Source organism: Myotis davidii, unplaced genomic scaffold, assembly GCF_000327345.1.
Source record: "Myotis davidii unplaced genomic scaffold, ASM32734v1 scaffold329, whole genome shotgun sequence".
NCBI lineage: Eukaryota > Metazoa > Chordata > Mammalia > Chiroptera > Vespertilionidae > Myotis > Myotis davidii.
Genome location: NW_006300374.1, coordinates 2,828,123 through 2,836,088, shown reverse-complemented (window position 1 = coordinate 2,836,088; position 7,966 = coordinate 2,828,123). Strand labels below are relative to the sequence as shown.

Here is a 7,966-nt window from a genome sequence, read left to right as displayed (position 1 = left end):
GTCATCCCCCAAGGGTTCCCAGACTGTGAGAGTGCACAGGCCGGGCTGAGGGATCCCCACGAGTGCACAAATTTTTGTGCACCAGGCCTCTAGTTACCTAATAAAAGTTTCAGTCCAACAAGACAACAATCCTAAAGATTTATACACGAAACAGCCTCAAAATGCATCCAGTAGCCCAGTAGCCCTAGGTGGTTTGGCTCAGTGAATAGAGCATCGGCCTGTGGACTGACGGGTCTCGGGTTTGATTCTGGTCAAGAGCACATGCCCAATCCTAGCTGCTTTGACTCAGTGGATAGAACAATGGACTCCGGACTGGAAAGTCCTGGGCTCAATTCTGATCAAGGGCACATGCTCGAGTTGTGGGTTCAATCCCTAGTCGGGGGCATGCAGGACACAGCTGATCCATGATACTCTCCTTGATGTTTCTATCTCTCCCTCTCCCCTCCTCTCTGAAATCAATAAAAATATATGTATTTTTAAAATGCAGCTAGTAAAAACTGAAAGGAGAAAAAGATAAATCCACATGCAGTTGGAGACTTCAGTGCCTTTCTCTCAGCATTTGATAGAACTAAAACAAAATAAGCAGGGATATAAAAAACAAACAAAAACACAAGATGACACTTCAGCTACCAGAATTTGATTGGAATAGAACACACAGCAACAGCAGAAGATACATTCTTTTCTAGCCCGTGGAGCACGCACCAAGACAGACCATATGCTGGGTCATAAAATAAACCTCAAGAGATTTTAAAGAATTAAAATTATAGAATGGGTCCTCTGACTAAAATGGTATTAAGCTACAAATAAAGATAACAGCAAAACTTCCAAAAACGTTTAAACTGTGGGTCAAGGAAGTCTCAAAAATAAAAATAAAAAAATACACTGAATGTGATGAAAATACAACAATATTAAGTTTGTGGGACACAGCTAAAGGGAACAAAAAATACTTAGGAATAAATTTAAGAAATAGGCCTAACTGGTTTGGCTCAGTGGATAGAGCATTGGCCTGTGGACTGAAAGGTCCCAAGTTCAATTCTGGTCAAGGGCATGTACCTTGATTGCTGGCACATCCCCAGTAAGAGGTGTGCAGGAGGCAGCTGATCAATGTTTCTCTCTCATTAATGTTTCTAACTATCTCCCTTCCTCGCAGTAAAAAATCAATAAAATATATTTTTAAAAAAGAAATGTATGACATGAAAATTATAACTCTTAAGGGCATGAACATTTGAATAAATCTAATTCTTGGAAAAACAGTATTTTTTATTTTATAACATAATTCTCACCAAAAGTAATCTAACACTGCCCAGCTGGTATAGCTCAGCAGTTGAGCATCAAGCCAGGAACCAAGAGGCCACTGGTTCGATTCCCAGTCAGGGCACATGCCCAGGTTGCGGGCTCAATCCCCTGTGGAGGGTGTGCAGGAGGCAGCCAATCAATGATATTCCTCTCTCATCGTGGATGTTTCTATCTCTCTATCACTCTCTTTTCCACTGTCTCTAAAAATAAATAAATAAATAACATATATTTTTTTAAAAACAAAGTAATTAACGCTAATAGATTTTCAATCAAAATCCCACTAGGATTTTTAAAAATCAATTTTGGGGAAAAATTGTTTCTGTAATTAATTTGAAAGAAAAAAAAATGTGTAAACATGTCTGGGATATAGGAGAGTCTGAGGGAGGTTTTTAGCCTAAGAGGCATTAAACAAGGTTTCAGACATTAGCAGTGTGATTGATGCCAGAATAGATCCAAGAACCTATGGAAATTTGGTTTATTATAATAGTAAGTCAACTGAGATGAGCCAAAACACAAGGATGATTAATGGCCTGGGAACAACCAGCTAGGCACTGTTTTGTTGCTTTTTAAAGCTGGATCTTAATTTCAGGCCTTAAGCATCAATTGACTTTCAGTGTTTTAGAAATATGGATAAGAAAGTGATGAAGGCCATTAAGCATGACACAAAAAATTAACTCAAACGAAAATAGTTGGTAAAAAAATATTTTAAATTTTGCATCCAAAAAATTACAAAGATCAAAGAGTAAACCGCAAACAATAAATATCTGCTTTATAGTAACAAATGGCTAATAGCCTGTGGAAAAATTGCAAATCATATTAAACAATTTACCAAAAAAAAAACCAAATGGATAATAAAAGGTGCTCAGCCTTACTAAAAATGAACAAATTATAGATTAAGATGACACAATGTATTTTGTACCATATTAATAAGGCTTAAAAGGAAAGGTTACTATCCCTTTTGCGAGACCGACGCCTTACCACTTGGCAACCGCGCCTGCACTATCCCTTTTGGTGATGATGGATGGAATAGGGATGCTTGTTTAAGAATGGTTAATATCATGAAATACATAAATTTTTTAAAAATGAAATTTGACAAGATCATCACAATTTAAAATATGTACACCCTTTGACCTAAAAATTACCCAGTAGAGCTTTTCTAAAAATTCTGCTTTTCCTTCAGACATATTCCAGTCATTCTCATGTCTGTGTCCTATTGTAGAGGCCCTCCCCACCACCCTGTATTAGCAGACCACCCGCATCACTGTCTCCTTTCCCTATATTATATGTTTGCATAGCACGTAGCATTACTCATATTTGACATATTAATAAGCTGTCCCATGTTCATTCACCACTATAGTGTAATTTCAAAGAATCTGGAACCTTCCCTTGTACAGTATCTAGAGCATAAAGGAGCTCAATGGCTATGTGTTGAGTGACTTAACACAGTTGCACATGTGCAAAAATATAGGGTGCATGATGTTCGTTGTCCCGTTGTAAAACCATAGAGAAATAACACAGAAGCAACTTACTCATAAACAAGGTAATAGCTGACTATGCGACATCCACACAGTGGAGATCTATGCACCTAATTAAAAGAATGAGGTTGATCTACATGTACTAACATGAAACAATGAGGAAAGGCAGTTGCAACTTTCTATTCTGTTATAAAGTTATGTTAGTTAACTTTAACAAGATAATTGGCAGTAGAGAGAGAGAGAGAGAGAGAGAAGGGGGGGTTGATAGATGTATGGGTAGGTGTTATACACGGGCCTGTCTACATACACACTCACATACATGTAGAAACACAGCATAAAGATGTAAACACATTTATTTGATGGCTACTGACAGCCTTTAAGCTTCACCCTCCTCACTTTCCCTTGTTCTCCAACTTCTGGACAAACTTACAAAAAGCCTGAGTGCTCCTTCCTATGGCACTGGCAGGAGATTTGAATTACACAAGCCCCTGCCCTAGCATGGGAACTCTCCATCTAACCAAAATAGAAACCCCAGGCAATCTGCTCTCCTTGCCCTCAGGCCATTTCAGATCTGTGAGAGGTCTGTCCTGCTCCCTCGGAGACCTGAAACATGTATGTAACTAAGTAAAAAGTATATCTACACTTATACATACATCTGTGTGTATATAATACATACACCGCAAATATAAACAATACATATGCACATTTACATGTATACAAATACTACTACTGGTGCACAGGCACACCAAAAGAGAGAAAAATATATGCCTAGAAAAGCATTTGGAAGAATATACCCCAAACTATTAAGAGAGACAGTTGTTATCTTTGGTGATCAAATTACAAGGAATTTTTCCTTTCTTGGTTCTACATTTCTGTATTTGAAGTTTTACAACAAACATATTTTTATATTTAGAAAAAAATCCCCAAATGATTGTAAACCTTGTTAATATAAATAAACACTGAACTGTACTTTTGACCCAAGAAGTAAAATAAAAAGCTAATAAACCTATGAAATTAGTGTAAAAGAATTCATAAAAACAAAAGCCTAAATGAATAAATTAAAAACAGAAACAGGCAGACTTGATAAATTGATCCAAGAGCTATTTTAGAAAAAAATAAAGCTAATTATGAAAGTGAAAAATCATAGCCCACCGATGTGGCTCAAAGGTTGAGCAGCGACCTACCCCTGGTATATTGAACCATGAGGTCACAGTTCAATTCCCAGGCAGGACACAGGTCTGGGTTGTGGGCTACTCTCCCCAGTAGGGGGCATGCAGGAGGCAGCTAATCAATGATTCTTTCTCATCATTGATATTTCTATCTCCATCTCCCTCTCCCTCTTTGAAATAAATAAAAACATATTTTTTAAAAAATAACAATTTTTAAAGTGAAAAAATCCTAAAAGCATGGAATTAAGAATGTGAAAGAAATAATCACTAATACAGAGGATGAAGAGAGCCATAAAAATACTACCCCCAGTTCTTTGCTTATAAATTTGAATAATTAGGTATTCAATAAAAATGTTTCCTGACATTTACTCCCAGATATAAAACCAACAGAAAGAACCCCAAAAAAGTGACTAACAAGTACAGCCTCAAAAGTGCCAGTTCTTCCAAATTTCTAAGGAACAGAGTCCAGGGAAAGAAGACACGTTTATTTCTTTTTTATGAAACCTGGATGACAATGAGAACCTAGGAAAGATAAAACACACACACACACACACACACACACACACACACAAACAAAAACAAAAAAAACCCAGCCACCATGTCATCTATGTGCATTGATTCAACATTAATAAATAAAATACGGGCACATAAAACTCAGTGCTTCTCTGAAAGAGGAAAACACTGGCTAAATGAGGTCCTCTGCTGTCACACCTGCAGCATGACCTGAAGGCTCTCCGTGCCCACTCGTGCTCCTTCCCATTCCCCCTTCCAGTTACTTCCCAGTAAATCTCTTGCATATGTAAGTCCATGGTGGCATCTGCTTCTCTGAGGACCCAAACTGATCCCTGATATTTCAATAAAATAGTTGGATACAAAATTAATAGGAAAAATAAATCCATTTTCTTTATACAAAGTGGCCAGTTAGAAACATCACTCACAAAACGTTCTGAGTACCCAGTATATATGCCAGGTCCTGGAGAATGAGCTAGGAGTAAAGAAATTAGCAAACTATGCACACATCCCTGTCCCCTTAGGGCCTAAAGTCTATTGGGAGAGATAGATTTTAGTCTGATAAATAGGCAACTACAATCTGATAAGCAACATGAAGGAAAATCTCAAAGTGCTAAAAGAGCTCTTAACAGGCAGACCAAACTTCGTTTAGGGCAAGAGGGAGGGCTTTCTTAAGCAGGGAATGAATCATAGCTAACTGGGGGGTGGAGATGGAGTAGGAAGGGGTAAGGGTTTCCAGTACCATTAATTGAGAACACCCCAGGGAGGGGAAAAATTGGTGGTGGTTTTAATAAACTACAAGAACCAGATTGTTTATAGCTAAGTAAACAGCAGGGAAGAGTACCAGATGGGGGCCTCAATAGCCTCTCAGTGGTAGAGCCCTGTAAATCATGTTGAGGATTTTGGTCTTTGTCTATGAGGAAGAGAAGGAGCAATACGATAAAGGGTTATAAGCACAAGGATAACAGAAGATCTACATGGATGCAGTAAAGAAAATGAGTTGAATGAGAGGAAGAGCACACAGAAGGAGACCAGTCAGGGCTCTATTAGCAGTCCAAAGACAGGTGATGGTAGTTTCAACCAAAGTGATGCTGGTGGTGGAAAAGTAGATAAGGTGATGATCCAGCATCTATTGGGATGTTAAGCCACATGGTTTGAGGATTGAATATGATGATAAAAGAGAAGAGAATAGAGGACAACTCCAGGTTGGAAACTGGAAAAAGTGTGGGTTTGGGGAGAAATGTCATGATTGAATTTTGGACATGCCAGATTTAAGATGATTTTGAGACATTCAAATGGAAATGTTGAAGAGGTGACTGGATGTATGAAACTGCAGTTCAGAAGAAAGGCCTAGTCTAGAGAGATAAATTTGGGAGTCATGAGCACATAGTTGATAATTAAAATGAAAACAGGTGAAATCATCAAAGTGGAGAGTAAAATATGAAAAGATGAGGGTCTAATGTTGAGTAATAAGAATCCTCAAAAATTAGAGTAGGGGATAATATACTACAAAGAGATAGAGAAGGAATAGCCGAAGATGTAGGAAGAAAACCACCAGAGGGCAAGGCGATGGTTGGCATGGGAAGGGGATAGAGAACAAAGGCATGGCCATCAGTCCCTAAAGTGAGGGAGAGGTCACATGAGATGGGGGACTAACACAACGTTTGGATTTAGAGATGTGGCGGTCTCTCAGAGACCTTGCCAAGATTCATTGTGGTAGAGTGGGAATGGCTGCAGCCAGGCTGCAGAGGTGGCAGTGCGAGTGGAGAGAAGGAAATGAGAACAGTGAAGAGAAGGAACCCTCTTAGGTAATTTGGCTGGAAAGAGATAGTCAACAGGGTTGAGTTTACATTTTGTAAGCTATGAAACCTTAAGCACATTAAAATGCCAAGTAGGAGGATTCGACATGGAGAAATAAAATCACAGGATACAATTATAAATCTGAAAAACTCAAATGAAAAACCATCCAGAATGAGCTGGCTTTTTAAAAATCAATAGACAAATAAAACTCAATAGCCTCTCTAAATACAAATTACTTTTTAGAATGTTAGACTAGAAATTATAATGAAAAAAATCTATTCATAATAACAATGAAAACCATAAAATGCCTAAGAATAAACAAGACATGCAGGATCTATTTTAAGAGAACAATAAAATCTCAGCAAGGGTTGTAGAAGGAACACCAAACAAATTGAAACACAAACCATAATCTTAGAAAGAAAACACTAAAAAAGAAGTCGATTTTTACTACATTAACTGATACATTTAACAAGCTAACAATTAAAATCTTAATAGGGCCCGGCTGGTGTGGCTCAGTGGTTGAGCGCCAACCTATGAACCAGGAGGTCGCAATCCAAATCCCAGTCAGTGCACATGCCTAGGTTGTGGGTTTGATCCCCAGTGTGGGGTGTGCAGGAGGCAGCCAACCAATGATTCTCTTCCATCATTGATGTTTCTAACTCTCCCTCTCCCTTCCTCTCTGAAATCAATAAAAATATATTTTAAAAAATATATACATAAATAAAATCTTAATAGGTTTTGGGCAGACAAGGGAGGCAGAATGTAACAATGATTCTAAAGTATATCTGAGAAGAGCGATGAGGTGGTGCTTTTGCAGCCAGTTTTGATATTGTAGTATAAATTTCATTCAACAATATCATATGACAGTGACAATATCAGACAGATCAATGGACTAAAATAGTGAGACTGAATATAGACCAAGGAATTGTGGGAATATGAGCAAACAGACATTTCTACTGAAGAGTAAAAACTAGGTTATTCAATAAATAGTGTAGGGACAACTGGCCTGCCATTTGGGAAATCAGAGAGCTGTTTCCTGAATGAGGCTTCACCCTTTGATGAATAAATACTTCAATGGCCGAGAACCCATTGTGAGGAGAACCAAGATGGCAGCATAGGTTAACGCCGGAGATAGCTGCCTTGAACAACCAACTCAAATTACACCTAAAAGACGGAACAGACATCATCCAGAACCACAGGAAGGCTGGCTGAGTGGAAATTCTACAACTAGGAGGAAAGAGAATATCATACCCAGACTCAGAGGAGGCGCAGTGCTGAAGTGAAATTCTCAGGTGCGGAGTGCTTGCAGAGCGGGCTGGTGACAGAGGGCGCGGTTGTTGTTTTCAATTGGGAGGGAGCTTCACACTCTGAGCTCCAGAGCCGGGCGACTCTCTAGGGACCCAGACTCAAACGTGAGAAGCGGGACTGTCTGGCTTCGGTCGGAACTCGAAGGCAGCTTTCTCTCCGAGGTTTGCAGCGGCTGCTGGGACTCGGTGAGGCAGAGCACCTAGGGACGGAACTGAGAGCAGCCATAACTGCTCTCTGCCCGCCCTGTTTGATCCCGTGTGACCCGCCCCGCCCAAGCCATTTACTGGATAGCCTCAGGCAAACGCTAGATTAGCACTGCCCTAGAGATCCAGCACAGAAGCTCTCCCACTGCAGACACAGCTGACTCTCATAGCCAGTTACCTGGAGGTCAAATCACCCCCAGTATTG

General features: G+C 39.4%; 1 protein-coding gene across 1 annotated transcript in view; it reads right to left on the bottom strand.

The window, feature by feature from the left end:
* The window catches only part of SVOPL (SVOP-like), a 61,589-nt gene that overhangs the window by 3,224 nt on the left and 50,399 nt on the right, over positions 1–7,966 (bottom strand). The window lies entirely within an intron of this gene.